The sequence below is a fragment of the Haliotis rubra genome, unplaced genomic scaffold (genome assembly GCF_003918875.1).
Source record: "Haliotis rubra isolate DU_JTF1 unplaced genomic scaffold, ASM391887v1 Scf85, whole genome shotgun sequence".
Classification (NCBI taxonomy): Eukaryota; Metazoa; Mollusca; class Gastropoda; order Lepetellida; family Haliotidae; genus Haliotis; species Haliotis rubra.
The window spans coordinates 2,238,213-2,255,444 of record NW_025767579.1 but is presented as its reverse complement, the minus strand read 5'-3'; the positions used below and the strand labels follow the sequence as shown (position 1 = coordinate 2,255,444).

The 17,232-nt window shown below is 40.8% G+C and overlaps 1 protein-coding gene across 2 annotated transcripts in view; it reads left to right on the top strand.

Moving 5' to 3' along the window:
• Positions 1-1,256: 1,256 nt before the first annotated feature.
• LOC124262681 (carbohydrate sulfotransferase 11-like) overlaps positions 1,257-17,232 on the top strand; it is an 89,290-nt gene continuing 73,314 nt past the window's right edge. Inside the window, exon 1 of one of the 2 annotated variants that reach the window (XM_046697194.1) lies at positions 1,257-1,278. The gene's annotated coding sequence lies outside the window, so the exon portion shown is untranslated. Of the gene's footprint in view, positions 1,279-10,390; positions 10,673-17,232 lie in introns of those variants that run through there. The other variant, XM_046697193.1, reaches the window with a different exon arrangement.

Genomic DNA, 17,232 nt, shown 5'->3' with positions numbered 1-17,232 from the left:
GACAACCCAGTGATCAACAGCATGAGCATCGATCTACGCAAATAGGATACGATGACACGTGTCAACTAAGTAAGCGACCCTGACCACCTGATCTCGTTAGTGGCCTCTTACAACAAACATGGGTTGCTGAAGACCAAATCTAACCCGGATCTTCACTGGTTGTTCAGGCGAGGACAGAATGCATAATTTCATGAAAAATATATCACCCAGAATAGTCAAGATCCCTAACTTATTATTCACGGTATACATTATGTGTATCTTCAAGAGGACGATATCTGGAGGTACCATATTTCATGACTTTAGAAGCATTAACAGAGATCGAAATCTTCTCAGCATTGTTTTAAACAGGAGGTGAGGTGAAATTGGGTTAACGTCGTGCTTGAGAATATTTCGCTCATATGACGACATGCATGCGTGTGTATCTGTATGTGCGGCTGCTTGTACTAGCCCAGACTGAAGCTGGTTTTATAGTGCTAGCCCACTGAGATACCATGCCGCAGTGAAGCATGAATACCCCACTCAGACACATTATACTGACTCCGAGCCGACCAGTCCTTGTTGTAGCCATTAATGCCGAGCGCCAGGCAGGGACCAACAAGTACCATATTTTAACGTCTTTTGGTATGACGCGGTCGGGGATCGATCCCGCGACCTTCCGCTCTCCGGGCGGACGCTCTAACCACTACACCACGGAGGCGGTCGTTTTAAACAGGAAGACCCCAAAGCTAATAAATAGATAAATCGTGTTGGATTTAACACAACACCAAACCTCACTCCCCTGTACCCACCGTCACTGATTTAAGACGGTTAAATCTGTAATACCAATATACTACTGGAAAACGGCATTTCTCGTTAACCTCTCGCACTCGACGTTTACGAGGAAAGGATTAAACGAGGTATTACATCTAATCCTGATTCGGTGTAGCATATCGCCGAGAATATTCGACTAAGTCCAGTACTTAATGCCCCAGTTGGCCCGATAAATTGGATATTTTCATAATCCTACCATTGGCAGTTGTGTGATATTGTAAGAGTTAATTTACGTAAACAGTTGTCAGGTTATCAGCTTCAAGCTGTACAGAAACGCGTGGCTTTGCTTCATGGATATCTTGGCATCTGCTTTATATTTGTCGGGAATGGTGTAAATAAACACTTCCAGCATTTAACCGAGGTTTTATTTTCAATTACCTAATTCTTGTGTTACATTGATTTAGACATGTTGGAATATGGTTGATGTAAGGTTATGAACACTCAGAGAGAATCGCACAAATAGCAAAGGTAAGATATATGTATATTATTGTATTGGTGGCGTGTTTCCGTGTGGTATATATTTTCACTGTTTGAAGTCTGTGGAGAACTGAGGTTGATGTTTGACTTTGACTACTATAAATCTCAAGTTAAGTATAGGCTTATGGCTTTCACAGCTACATGTAAATCCTGGGGCGGTGGGGTAGCCTAGTGGTTAAAGCGTCCGCTCGCCACGCTGAAGACCCGGGTTCGATTTCCCACAGGGACACAATGTGTGAAGCCCATTTCTGGCGTCCTCCGCTGGGATATTGCTGGAATATTGCTGAAAGCGGCGTTAAACCATACTCACTCACTCACATGTAAATCCCGAGCAAACCTGTGAGTAGAACACTATTGATATCGTCGTTTCTTGGAAACAACTTTCTTTCTTGTAAAAACAACGACACAGTTTTCTGAGACAAATATTATTTTCCATACGAATCACAGCCAAACATTCAAACGGTAGTTCAAAACGAAACTAAGGTTGAATATGTCATAGAATGGAGAAATGGTATACATGATCAGGTTGATCTGCACTAGGTAGAGCATTATGCTTAGCAGCATTCTTAGTTGGACCTTTGTGGGGATTTAAACAGGATCGCTGCGAAGGGAGCCAGAACTCGGGGTTGGTCCATAGTGGTGACTGAAAGGTATCAGGCCTAGGAAGGTGGGACCTTACAGGTGAAATGAAATGAGATTAATCCCAGATAGGAAGTTGAACGTGTATAAGAGTAGGCCTAACCTAGGTAGCCAGTACCCCGTGTTGGAGATTATAAGGAATGTCGATACAATTGTTGCCGAATATATCCATGCTATAAATACCGTGTGTACTGACATATCAAGAATCAATATCATGACGATAAGCGACTCGATCACATCATCGAACTCTGACACTGTGCACAGTAACGATTTCGATGACACCCTGTGTGGTAGGGTCGCTAGGTAGTCGTGTTACAGTATAGACTGGTGGACGTTCTCCGTGAAGCCACGCCGATCTCCCAGAGAAGCCGGTAACATATTCACCATCACGTTCCTCCGCATGATATTGCATCCGTTTGCTTTCATCAAAATAAAAACATTGGGGAATTTCATATTCCTGCAGTGCGGTATGTGAGTGCGCGCGCGTGAGAGAGAGGGAGTGAGAGAGGAGGGGATAGGTCGGAGGTGAGGATTAGGGTAGTGCTGAGTTTCGTGTTTAATCATCTTTTCCGGAAAATGATTGAATGAGTTGTTTCAGTAACATACTGCATACTCAGTAATGTTGTATGACTATGTAAGAAGAAGAAGAGCATATCTATGTAAAATGAAGAATGAGAATATCATACCCAGAAACTTTGTGTAACTCTCCAAAATGAAGAATAAGAATATCATACACAGGAACGTTGTGTGACCCTCCAAAATGAAGAATAAGAATATCATACCCAGGAACGTTGTATGACTCTCCAAAACGAAGAATGAGAATGTCATACTCAGAAACGCTGTGTGACTATCTAAAAAGAAGAATGAGAATGTCATACCCAGGAACGTTGTATGACTCTCCAAAACGAAGAATGAGAATGTCATACTCAGAAACGCTGTGTGACTCTCCAAAATGAAGAATGAGAATGTCATACTAAGAAACGTTAAGTGACTCTCCAAAATGAAGAATGAGAATGTCATACACAGGAACGTTGTGTGACTCTCCAAAATGAAGAATGAGAATGTCATACTAAGAAACGTTAAGTGACTCTCCAAAATGAAGACTGAGAATGTCATACACAGGAACGTTCTGTGACTCTCCAAAATGAAGAATGAGAATGTCATACTAAGAAACGTTAAGTGACTCTCCAAAATGAAGACTGAGAATGTCATACACAGGAACGTTGTGTGACTCTCCAAAATGAAGAATGAGAATGTCATACACAGGAACGTTGTGTGACTCTCCAAAATGAAGACTGAGAATATCATACCCAGGAACGTTGTGTGACTCTCCAAAATGAAGACTGAGACTGGACTGTGCGCAAAAAAGAGAAACATACTGAGAAACGTTGTGTGACTATCCACAATACAGAAAATGACATCCACAGTAATAGGTTCTCATAGATTTATTATTTTGGGAAGAAGCATATTTTCTAAAGATAATTATTGTTATCTGTCAGCCACCTAACTCCTGAAACCTCCTCCGGATTTCGTGTTGCAGTAGGTCCTCCCCAACCTATGCTGGTAGTATAAGGTGACGTAATGGATGACCTGAGTGATGTCATCGGATATATTAATCACAGGCCTGTCTGCTCAGGTCTGGAGTATTTTCAGGTCGCCGTCTCACAGCTGGAATTTTGCTGAGTGTTGCAAACACAAACAAAAGCTCTTCTGGAGAGAATGTTTTATCTTTTCTAGACATACAGTTTGGACATGCAGACTACCATGTACTGTTCTTTTTAATCAACATAATTAGCTTTGTTTGAGAAACGTCGATGGTGGTCTTCCTGGATTGGACACACTCTAATCAAAAGATCGGGACGCCTTCCCAACGAGGAACCCCAAATCAGCATGTTTCATCCATGTATGAGATCGCAAAATCTTCTTCTGCTCCATGTCTCTGTGTAACAGCTGAACCCAGTGGATGGATAGTATCGGTCTCGTGCTATCTCTGAGACATCTTGTGAAGTATGCAAGTAAACAAATACAAGAATAATCGTTACCACGAAAACCTGTGTTTGTGAGCCGTATGTCATTTCAAGGTAAAAATTGAAATGCCGTAACGTTATTTTTGGGTGAAACATAACCTTGACCTTTGGGGGGTGTAAGTGGATCAGCCAATATCATCCAGCTTATGTGAATTAACTCAACTGGTTTTTCGTAAGTTAAAAGATTTACTGTGTATGCTTTCAGCACACTTCACTTTGCTAACATATACGTATTTGCGCTTTTGGCGCTTACAGTTCATTTAAAGCTCCATTGTTGAGAATAATTACTTTTGACGTCAGACATTGTGGAAACTCGGGTTTATGGATTATCTACCCTTTGTTAAGTATGTGGCAAGTCCACGCGCGAGCGCAGATTAATACAATTCATTCACTCGGAAGAGTTCAAACACACCTACAAAATAATCCGTAATCACTTAGTAAATAGTATATATACAATGTTTGCTGAGTGTGGCGTTTAACAATAAACAAACAAATATAATTACAAGTATTCAATATCACGGCTGGGGACCCTAGAAATGGGCTTCACGCGTCACATATATGGGGGTTTTGAAGTGAGGGGCGGGTTCGATTCCGTACGTAAGTGGAATCAGTATGAGAGAGCTATTTCGCCAGTACCTAAACTAATGTCTTCACGTCGTCAGCTGGTGTTCGTCAGGGTTGCATGTTGTCCCCAGTATTGTTTCTCATGTATATTGACGAGCCAGTCCACACTATTATTTCCGAAGACACACATGGAATATTTATTGATAGTGATATAGAAGAGATTTTCCTACTACTGTTTGCTGACGATATTGCAATGTTTGCTGACTCCGTTATTAATCTACAACGTAAAATTGATATCGCCCTGTTCGATTACTTGTGGATCAATGTTTGAAACTTCATAATGGCGTAATAATGTTTGTAAATGTTAATTAAATCATATTGCTGAAATCTTTTATCGTGACTAAAGTTTCCTTCTAAGACCAGGAAACGGCATGATTTACGAGATTATAATAACTATAACCTGTACCTGCATATTAACTGATATTACCATATAACCGTGTCGCACTTCAGCTTGGCTTGCTCAGTAATAGAGTGTGGCGTTTAACAAAAAATAAATGTATGTAAATGCAATGTTGTGTTGCATGTTACATGGCATGCTGCACATGAAGCAATCAAATAACCTTCGACGAAAAAACCTGACATCAGATGAACATATACATCCTTGTGCATGGCGCAATATTTCTGACCAATCATAGTATAAGGGCAGGCTAAGAAAAGGAAGGGGTACCCCATTATATATCATATAGCCACACTTTGCCACATATAGACTGACTGAATATATCTGTTTAAATTATCATAAAACATCCACTTTTAAGATGTACCTGTGAAAGAAATGTGTTTGAGCCATGCCATGTTCTGTATTAATGAGGGGGGCGGTGGGGTAGCCTAGTGGTTAAAGCGTTGGCTCGTCACGCCGAAGACCCGGGTTCGATTCCCCACATGGGCACAATGTGTTAAGCCCATTTCTGGTGTCCCCCGCCGTGATATTGCTGTAATATTGCTAAAAGCGGCGTAAAACTAAACTCAGTCAGTCAGTCAGTATTAATGAGGACCCGATCTTATACATAAGCAATTCGTATGACAGCACACATGGCTAGGTCTAAACGTAAGACCATTCCTTGCATGTTTAGGCCAGTTCATTCATGAAACGACTGCATGACAAAGAAACGACTGTATGATTAATCATGTTTCATTACCCCCGTCGACGTTTTGGTATAACGTACAATACAGGCACTGAGGCATCAGTTTGTGGAGAGACAGTTTGTGGTTGACGTTAATCTACTGTGCACGTTTCTGTGTAACTGAGTACATACATAAAGAAATACCAATATAGTCATTATCATGTCAACAGACCTGCCATAGCACCCAGGTGGAACAAATGTTAATGTTTTCATGTGTGAATGTTTTGTTAGTTTATTGAGTAACGCCGCATGACCAATCAGTAATATCCCAGTTTCTCGAGGGCGGTCTGTTAGTAGTCTGGGGCCCGTTTCACAAAGTTATCGTGGCGCTACGACGGTCGTAAGTCTATGTTACAATATAGGAGGTACGACAGTCGTAGCGCTACGACTGTCGTAAGTCTATGTTACAATATAGGAGGTACGACAGTCGTAGCGCTCCAACTGTCATAAGTCTATGTTACAATATAGGAGGTACGACAGTCGTAGCGCTACGACTGTCGTAAGTCTATGTTACAATATAGAGGTACGACAGTCGTAGCGCTACGACTGTCGTAAGTCTATGTTACAATATAGGAGGTACGACAGTCGTAGCGCTAACTGTCATAAGTCTATGTTACAATATAGGAGGTACGACAGTCGTAGAGCTACAACGTCATAAGTCTATGTTACAATATAGGAGGTACGACAGTCGTAGCGCTACGACTCTCATAAGTCTATGTTACAATATAGGAGGTACGACAGTCGTAGCGCTCCAACTGTCATAAGTCTATGTTACAATATAGGAGGTACGACAGTCGTAGCGCTACGACTGTCATAAGTCTATGTAACAATATAGGAGGTACGACAGTCGTAGAGCTACAACGTCATTAGTCTATGTTACAATAAAGGAGGTACGACAGTCGTAGCGCTACGACTCTCATAAGTCTATGTTACAATATAGGAGGTACGACAGTCGTAGCGCTCCAACTGTCCTAAGTCTATGTTACAATTAGGGCTGGGACGGGTAGGAAAAATTGGAATCGAGTACCCGCATGTACTTACCCGAATCGGAATCGAGTACCCGGAAATGTAAGGAATACATAGCTTCAGTCAACTTTCTGAATATTCAATCACGATTTGACCAAACCTCAAAGGATGGCAATGGGACATTGGAACTGATCTTAGGCTATTTGATTTACGTCTGTTTATAACTAATATAAAGAGTAACACCATTACTTACATTGTTACTTAAAACACAAAACATTTGTTAAAACACAGAAGTTTTCATTCCCGCTGTTACTGTGATTTGACTTCTCACTGCTCATGCGCAGATAAATTACCGTCGTTGATAATAACCTCCATTAACTGGACAATGCAAAAATGTGTGTTACGTTAATAATGAAAAGACCAGTTATTCATTCAGCCAGTGGACAACTACGTTCATGTGTGATATTCTAACTGAACATATAATGTTTTTACATGCAGACTTTATGTAAACTTGCATAGAATACAATTTGATTGATGTATTTACTGACCGGAGAATTGTGTACGAGATATACAGACAGGCAAACTCTAATGCAACTGAGTTAAGCAATATAGCAAAATGCTTGGCTCGCATCTGGGAAGACTGGTCATTTTGCTCTGTTGCGCAACTCAGTTGCATTACAGTTTCCTATTAAATGAAAAACAAAACTATTGTTAAATCGATATTCTAAAATTGTATCTCTCTTCATTGGAATAACTGTATGCTGATTAATATTTGTTAAACTATAAAATGTATATGTTACGTGAGTTCTGCTTCTATTTCTGATCATCTTCCTTCTTATTGTAATGATAACCAGTCGAACATTGTATTTGCAAATCCAGAATGTTAATTCCTTAGTTTTAATTTATATTCCCAACACATTCAATCATTTAATTGCAATCTCTTTAATAGTCAATGTATTCATGTTAAACGCAAATGTAAAAAACTGTGTTTCATGAAATTGAAATAAAATAGAAATGTACATGTAATCTTAAAAGCTTGATAAGCAATGAACACAAGTACACAATGTAATGAACACGTTTATTGTTTAGGTTGTGTTTTAGTGCAAGATGTTTTTGCATTGACCTTGTACAACTTCCGCAGTAGATTGACATATTAGATTGAAAAACCGTATGGGTCTTCAAATTTGTAACTGTGTTAAATTATGAGATTAAGTATATCCTGATCTTGGCGTGTCAGCTTCATAAGGGATGAAGCCCAGGAGTAGCGCAAGTCCCACACCTTCACCACTTCAGTAGAATTCACTTGCAGGGTCTAACACTGATAAATCTCAAAACCATAAGCAGACTGTACTATCAATTTCAGACATGATACCACAGAGTCGGCATTTGGTTCTCTTGCCATTTGCATCAAGCTCAAATTGAGCCCAAACACTCAACTTAGCATGCGTGTCGTCCATATTGCTCTAGGTTAGAGTTACCTGCCCTTGTCATTACTGAGTTCTCTCCCTTTCCGGGTACTCGATTCCTTGAAATAGGACTCGATTCCAGCTGTACCCGACCCGGATTCGAGTACCCGAGTATCCGTCCCAGCCCTAGTTACAATATAGGAGCGCTACGACTGTCGTAAGTCTATGTTATAATATAGGAGGTACGACAGTCGTAGCGCTACGACTGTCGTAAGTCTATGTTACAATATAGAGGTACGACAGTCGTAGCGCTACGACTGTCGTAAGTCTATGACAGTCGTAGCGCTACGACTGCCATAAGTCTATGTTACAATATAGGAGGTACGACAGTCGTAGCGCTACAACTGTCATAAGTCTATGTTACAATATAGGACGTACGACAGTCGTAGCGCTACGATAGCTTTGTGAAACGGGGCCTGGGCCAGACCAACCAGTGACTGACTTAATGAGCATCGATCTACGCAGGGTACGATGACACGTACATGTCACAGTATTCAGTTAACCACCAACTGTAGCTTGGTATGGCGGGGTTAGAATTCACACGTGAGTGAGTGAGTGAGTGAGTGGAGTTTGGTACCGCTTTGAATAGCATTTTAGTTACACCACCTGCAGCTACAACGACCACCTGACGCCATCACCTAACGCAGCTCCGTGGCTTTTTTACAGTACATTTAAGTGTAACATAATTAGTCCACGTTGGTCCGTCTAAGACGTGCTGTCACCATGGTCTCGTGATGTACTGCTCACGTGAGCTGTCGACCAAGTCCGGCTTCAGTCGTGACATGACATACCTCCCCGCCCAACATTTCTTCTTGGCTTGATGGTGGCGGATCTAATTACCCACCGAAGGTGTGATCAGATCAGCCTGTATCAAATAACAAAGAAGGAACTGATTGATAAAGACGTAAAAGCAATCTGAGTCATTCAAATCAAAGCAATGGCTATATCCTATATCAAACATACAATTACACTTTAAGATACCTCAGCGGATCCGGGTGAATGAGAAAGAGGGAAAGTTCGAAAGAGGTTACTTGCATTTTAACATCATGGACGACATAGAAAATAAAATAATATATAAATTTGTTATTATTGAACGTGACACTGATGAGAATCCCGCACTTTGTCAGCATTACACCAGCATGAAAACAAACTAGAAGGGTTTGGGGTTGATGGGTCTGTCCATGTCAGCTGTCCAGGTACAAGTGACGGCCAGCCACCAAGGTGTATGGAGACGGGGGAAGAGGCTGAACTCCGCTTTCAAGACGATTGCACACATATGGGGTGAGTGAGTGAGTTTAAGTTTTACATCGCTTTCAGCAATATTCCCCCAATATCACGGCTGGGGACACTAGAAATGGGCTTCACACGTCACATATATGGGGGTTTTGAACTGAGGGGCGGGTTCAATTCCATAGGTGGGATCATTAAGAGGGAGCTATTTCGCCTAAGCTAGAAATTATGTTACTACAATATTTGAATAAATATATTGTTTGTCACCGGTATCTCGCAATATTACAGGGCGCCCTCATACAGATATAATATTTAACAACGCCAGGTATGACCCTGTTCTAATTCCCTGTGGGTGCAATGTGTGAAACTCATATCTGGAATCCTCCGCCTTTGTAATTGGGGAATAATGTTTGTAAATGTTAATTAAATCATATAGTGAAATCTTTTATCGTGACTAAATTTTCCTGCTAAGACCAGGAAACAACATGATCTACGAGATTATCATAACTATGATCTGTAAGCTGATATTCCCATATTACCGTGCCGCACTTCAGCTTAGTGTTGCTCAACCACTTGTGAAACACCACTTTGGATGTGCGCTTATCAGAAAGAGCAGCTTATGTTTTAGCCAATGGTTTTATCCTAGGAAGCGTCCTACCTGGAGCCTAAATTACAACCTCGACTCTATCAAATACGTTGTATTCGTCAAAGAAACACACAGTTATACCCCCTCTGATATAACTACTTGTTCAAAGGAAGGCAGTCATGCTTTGAATCAAATACAACACATGCCAGCTGACATATCCACTATATGTAGTATGGATTAAATTAAGCAGGTTCAATTTAATATGGATTGTGTTCAAACGACAGCCAGTATTTCTAAAGAAGCAAGTTTCTATTCAGTAATACAGACCAAGTAAACTCGCCATACAATAAATGTTCGGAGACGTCGTGAAATGTCCCACGACGATCACGTGATTCATAAACCGGCGTTTCACAATAGTTGGTTTTTTTGTCCACCTAGAGAGCGGATGTTGTTCCCGCGTTATAACCGGGTAGGAGGGGCAAGGAGTGCCAGAAGGTGAATGATGGTTCGTCTCCACAAGGAAGAACGTCCACATTCATTAAATACAATAACAGTTTACTCCGACCATACAGGCCCCGAGTAGTCGGTCGGGTGGATATTTGAACGCCCGCCCCAAGCTGTTACAGAAACTCGATAACAACGTGTCATTCATAACAGTAGCTGCTTCCATGGAAGTATTCATACCCGGATTACACCTGGCGTAGTGGAGTAGCGGTTTTTCTACAGGTACGTTGTCTGTTGCTATAGTGTTTCGTATCAAGGTTCCACATTTGTGTTTCTGAGAACGATGGCATTGTTATTGTTTATAGTTTTCCCTTTTAAATCAGTTTATCCTGGCAACTTAATACTGTGTTGGATAAATATTGAACTTATATGCTAATAACACAAAATATGAATATCCACTTTTTTACCCTCCAGTTATGTCGTGGATGTCAACTATGTCGCCCTTGTCGTTGTCGTCGTTGTTGTTGTTGTTGTTGTTGTTGTTGTTGTGGTGGTGGTGGTGGTGGTGGTGGTGGTTGTAAATTGATTTATCGACATATAGTCGTTAAAGCATGATCTGAGACATGTAAAGTTCATACCACACTGATTACTCATCCAGGCGGTTAAACCCCACGACATTAAAGTCTGTCTCCAATGCATCACGTATCTGCTCCTGTAAATACACAATACGGTACAATAACACTGAACGTTCCTATAAAATAGATTATGAAAATTCTTTATATATTTACCCATTCCCGTACCACTAAAGAGACCACTTTTAGCAGAAGCGTTTCTTTGTAGCTTTATTGACGTAGGTATTTATACTTACTTGGTCAAGACTTCTCTACTTCAATAGGCCAGTTATGATCAGTGAGTACACACACTCCAGTACACACTTGTATAAACCTATGTGTTGACAGAGGTTAGGTGTCTGAGTTAGTGACAGGCTCAGAAATGCACTTATGTATGGCCACTGCTTTCAAGTTTCTCCTGTACATAAAGTAGTGAGTGGTCGCTGTTGAATGTACGTACACGGCTTAAGACGTCTTGTTCCACATGATATAAGGCGATGACGTAAATGCCATTGGTCACGGTATTTTTATCTTTAATTCAGTCCCATGTAAACACAAGTAAACTTGGTGGTAGTTTGGTAAAAGGGAATATCGATAGGGTGAGTGAGTTGAGTATTACGCCGCACTCAGCAATAATCCAGCTATATGGCGGCGGTCTGTAAATGTTCGGATCTGGACCAGACAATCCAGGAATCAACAGCATGAAGGGAATATCGACTAGAGCTTGGTATTCCTGTTCATATGGGTTTTATTGAACTAGATGACACATAGATAGTGGACACACGGATTAAATTCCAACATTCCTCTGTTGTGGGGATCGAACCCAGAAATATTACTTCATCCTTAATCCTGCATTCCTGAGTACGTCCGGGGCATTAGATAAACAGGACACCCCTATCTTATCTCTAACAGGAACACGGCCTGGTGGCACATGTACAGGACCCAGTCAGACCCCAGGGGGGGCCACTTCGTGTGTCAGGTGTAAATAACAAAATGTGAAATCTTTGTAAAATAAATCTATTATTATTTCGCAATTTGCCTTTGGTGGCATATTTTAAGGGGTATGTTTGCTATTTCTCCTCTCCTAAGCAAACCCCACCCCAACCCCCGCCACACCTCCGCCTTATACACCCTGATATGTTAATGGGCCCAGTGGAGTCGCATAGTGGTAAAAAGGCGTTTGCTCATCCTGCTAAGGTCCGGGTTCGATTCCGCAGTTGCTGGAATATGTCAGTATTGTCATATCGACAACAGCAGTTTTCACTGGTCTACTCTACAACTATATATTTAGTCATTCATTGGTTTTGTGTTTACAAATTTCATTCCCATACCAATAAATGAAAGGAACAGAAACCTCTCAAACCCAACAAAACCAAGCAACGCTGAGATTGTGTCCATGTGATACAACTAGTCCCACTTACACACAGCCTCCAGCAGCTGAACGAGTTAAGCAAAGATAACCTCAATTTTACATTAATCTGTCAGATGGGACATATAAACACACAAAAGGTTTGTCTCGTTTTTGTATAATCAGAGTATACGTGAAGCGTCCTATGTAGATCCCCAGCAGGTGGTCCTGGTCAGTCCTCCGTGTCGCTTGTCCGAGGTGTGTGAATGGAGTGGGCGGTCAGGCATGCCATCGCCCCGAGTGCTTGGGAAGTTGATGGTAACGTCAAACACTGGCTTCACCCCATTGTTTACTGACCGCCATGAGGTGATAAGTACATTTTTTATTTATTTTTTTAGAGAGAGAGATTTTCAAATATATAAACAATGCTGCCTTACAGAACATAAAACCCTGTCATCGAAGGACAGTAAAAATACTAGAGTTTCACAGATATATAGTACACTAGTACACAATCGTAAAATTAAATCACTATAGACAGTACAAAATAAACTGGCTATAGATCACCAACAACCGAAGGTACATCACCATACTAGGGACCATGGGGACTTATAGTACCTTTGCTACCTGCATGGACCCTAGCTGGATTTACATCATTCTTTCAGTCATTGGCGATTGGAGTCAAAATTAGCCATACTTTAAAATAACACATATTCTACGATTAAAAACACGTGGTATGAAAAACCCTTTGAAGGAAATGAGTTTACACGCACTCGTGACAAAATTGTTTATATTCACCTTGATTAGAAATATTTTGTATTTGTGTTCCTTGTGTCATCTTACATATGTGTCATATTACATATGTGTCATCTTACATACATAAGTCAACAAATCGCGAATATGTCATACAGGTAGCATGGCAAGAGAAGAGTATGTTGTTTGCGGCGATCGATACAAAGTCATGAACCTACAAGACCGGCCTGGGTGCCGTTCCACTAACCGATCTTAGCCCTATGCCAATCGTAAACCCCTAAAATCCCAATCTTAGCGTGACGTTACGATCGGCGTACCGTTCCACTAACCAATCTTACCTAAGTCAATCGTAAAGTTAAGATTCAAAGTCTAAGTTGCTCATGACCAACTTAGGGTAGCTAAAATCAATCGTAGAGAAACCAAAATGGTGGCTTTCCTATTCTATGTGAAAAATAAGAGCGAGCATTTCACCGTGAGCGTCCCCTAAAATCCCACATGAAATGAATTTGTATATTTCTGTGATGTAAACAAACACTGCACTGAAGCCTTACAAATGTCAGGCCAGTCTGACCACTGTCCTCATGGGAACACAACCGAGCGAGTCGGTGTAACACATTTGTACAACAATATTGCAACGTCATGGTTAAGAATAACGACAGCCGTGAAGTGAACAATGTTCTGAAACAAAAAGATACAAATATGTTTGATTTCACTGCGCATATTTGGTGGGGAATTCTAAAGGCAGGCCGCGTGTTATTCAAGACCACTGACAGATTCTACATACGTTATAGAGGATGCCTCGTCACGCCTTGTTTATTCTGATTGACAAGGTTCAGGCACATATTAAAGCTCTGACACAATTGACATTTTTTAAGTCCAGACTTAAAACCTGTTCTCAGTATATTACTTATAATCTCGGCTGTAAATACTCTCGTGTAAATTATCTGTACATAGCGCTTTGAGCATGCCCCAGGATGTGGAATAGGCGCACTATAAATATGCATTTATTATTGTTATATTATGCCTGATACCCAGCGTTCACACGCACTTGCACCTGAAACCAAGGTGCTCACTACCCTAATATTTTGTTCTAGGTTTTTTTTCCACGTTTACACTTGGTTGGAAAAATACTCATGAACGCCCGGGTTAGAATATTGAACTTCAATAACCCATGCCTGTCGTAAGAGGCCATTAACGGGATCGGGTGGTCAGGCTCGCTGACTTGGTTGACACATGTCATCGGTTCCAAACTGCGCAGATCGATGCTCATGCTGTTGATCACTGGATTGTCTGGTCCAGACTCGAATATTTACAGACCGCCGCCATATAGCTGGACTTTTGCTGAGTGCGGCGTAAATCTAAACTCACTCACTCAGTTGGTTCGCAAACTACTTCTATCATTTGCTAGACTATGCAAAGGGAGATAACTCGTGCCTCGCATTCCTCTATCTCTCGCACGAAAGAGTCTCGATCTAAGCTTGAATTGGATCGTAAGATCGGGACCGGCTACGATCGGCCTAAGATCGGGTAGTGGAACGGGTGTAACTTTTAGCTAAGACGATTGTAAAATTGGCGTAACTTGCTAAGATTGATCTTAGGTAAGATCGGTTAGTGGAACGGCACCCAGGTCTGTTAGACACGTATGACCATGTTTGACAGCAGGAATGCTGCTGTGGGGCGTCAGGCACCAAACACTTCACTATTAAGGCAAACTGTGTGGTGGGCGGGTGGTACCCGAAGGGCAGGTCATAGCTACCCTTTTCGCGAGCACCATGCGTCATTATTTTCAGTGATCCATTCATACATTTTTCACAGTTATTTTGCCTGTTACGCCAAATGGACATTGTTTCTGCTGATACCCGAGACTTATTATTCCCAGGCGCTGGTGTTCCATATTTCTGTGCACATCTAAAAACAAATCTTACATACCGGTATAAGGAATAAAGATATCCAATTTATGTAAACGGCAACCTTCATACAGAGCTATGAAGGTGAAACAGAAATGACTTTTCAAACATTATGTATTATACGTCCTATGTATAATTAGCGGCCCAGCAGCAGACGTGAATGTTCGTCCCTCTGTGTCCGTCTCGGTTGATGAAACCCCAATGCTTTAATTAATGCTCGTTCAGCATGAAGTCGTGCTCGGGAGTTTAACCAAAGTTGTTGACGTCAGTGACCTGAGTTACTTTCCTCAGACATTTTTAACAAGAGGTTCTTTTTGAAAAGATGCCACATGAATAGTTTGTTGGAAATGATGAACAAAATGAATAGTTTGTTTTGTAGTAAATACAGAATGTTTTGTGTTAATAGTGAAATGTATACCTTATTTGATGGTGCTCAGTAAGTTAACCGTTTGTTGGGTACAGTTACTATAGGGAAACAGCTGAACACACACCCAATCCCACTCCTTGTAAATCACAAGGATTATCCCTTACTCAATTAATACTGAAATCGGATTCAACCTTTCACATTCTTACTACAGCGCACGTAACCAGCTGCCAACATAATATTGATTCCAGTAGTTCATATCATAGCGTTATAGGTATATATGTAGCACATGCCTTCGCCAGTGTCTGTAACACATTGTCATACTGAGTTGCTGCGAAATGTGTTAAGCCATCCAAGCTGATATTGAATAGTTTCAATGCTGATCTGTATGGCACGTTACTCCCACACAGATCAATAAGTGGAGACTATAGTGCGTTTGGCTCAAAAGCGGATCGATGAATTGCAATCTAACTCAAAAAACTAATAAACATATAATACTCAATGAAACGCTGATCATAATCAAAATATCAGACCAACTCTGTGATTTGTTTGCAATATGGTGGCTCATTCGGGCCATCGCTTTATCGCCCTGAAGAAATCTAGGCGATATCGCGACAAAGCGATAGTAAGACACGATATTGCGATATGGCGACACGATATAGCGATATTGCGATATAGCCAAAAAACGAAATAGCGATAACACGACACGATATGACGATAACAAGACACGATATAGCGATAACGCAACACGAAATGGCAACAACTCGACACGACATTGCGATAACACGACACGAAATGGCGATAATACGACACGAAATGGCGATAACACGACACAAAATGGCGATAAAAAGAGGCGACATTGCGATATGGCGATAACGCGAAAAGGCGATATTGCGATATGGCGACGCGATATGGCGATACAGCGATATGGCGATATGGCGATACAGGGACATTGCGATATGGCGATGTGTAGAAAAGCGGGTAAGTTGATTCATTCTTAGGATTCAATAATAAGATAGCGGGAAGTATGTGAGATAAAGATGCACTTGATGCCTGGCATAGATATATAAAGGGATATGTAGTGAATCATATCAACATAAACGACATTGTTATGCAACCTCTCTGGTTAAATCACTAGTTTCGCAACACATATTTGATAATCAATAACTGGTTCAAACAAGGAATTGTTAATATTAAAGACATTTTCAATGACTAAGAGGTACTTTCATTTGCAGAACTTAAAAACAAAATTTGATATTAAGGGCACAGTACTTGACATAAATCGTGTCATCGTCAGTATTCCCCCAAAATGGAAAGAAGTCATTCAAACTGCTGGACACCCAAACATAACAAAGGTATCGATAAGTTCCCCTTGGAATGATCTTATTATACCGACTAAAGGATCTAGATCAGTTTACGATAGTCTCATATCGAAATCCAATTTTCCAAACGTATGCGATAAAAGGGAAAGTGAAGTAAACGATCATATCGATTGGAAGACCATATTTGTACAATATAGACTAACCATTAAAGACCCAAAGCTTTTGGATTTTCAATACAAATTTATTCATAGAGTTATTTATACATTAAAATGAAACTAGTTGATAATGACATATGTATATCATGTGACGTAAGTGAGAATATTTATCATGTATATATTGAAAGTCCCATCATTAGATTATTCTGGAAAGAATTCACCGGTTTTGTTAATTGTGTTCTGCACAGAACATTCGTACTCTCAGCTCAAGATATACTATTTTGTGCCAATAGCGACCCCTTGCTCAACCATATGATCATACTAGCCAAGCGCCACATTTTTGTCAGGAATATCAAGGTTGTGAAACCAAGTTTCACCACATATA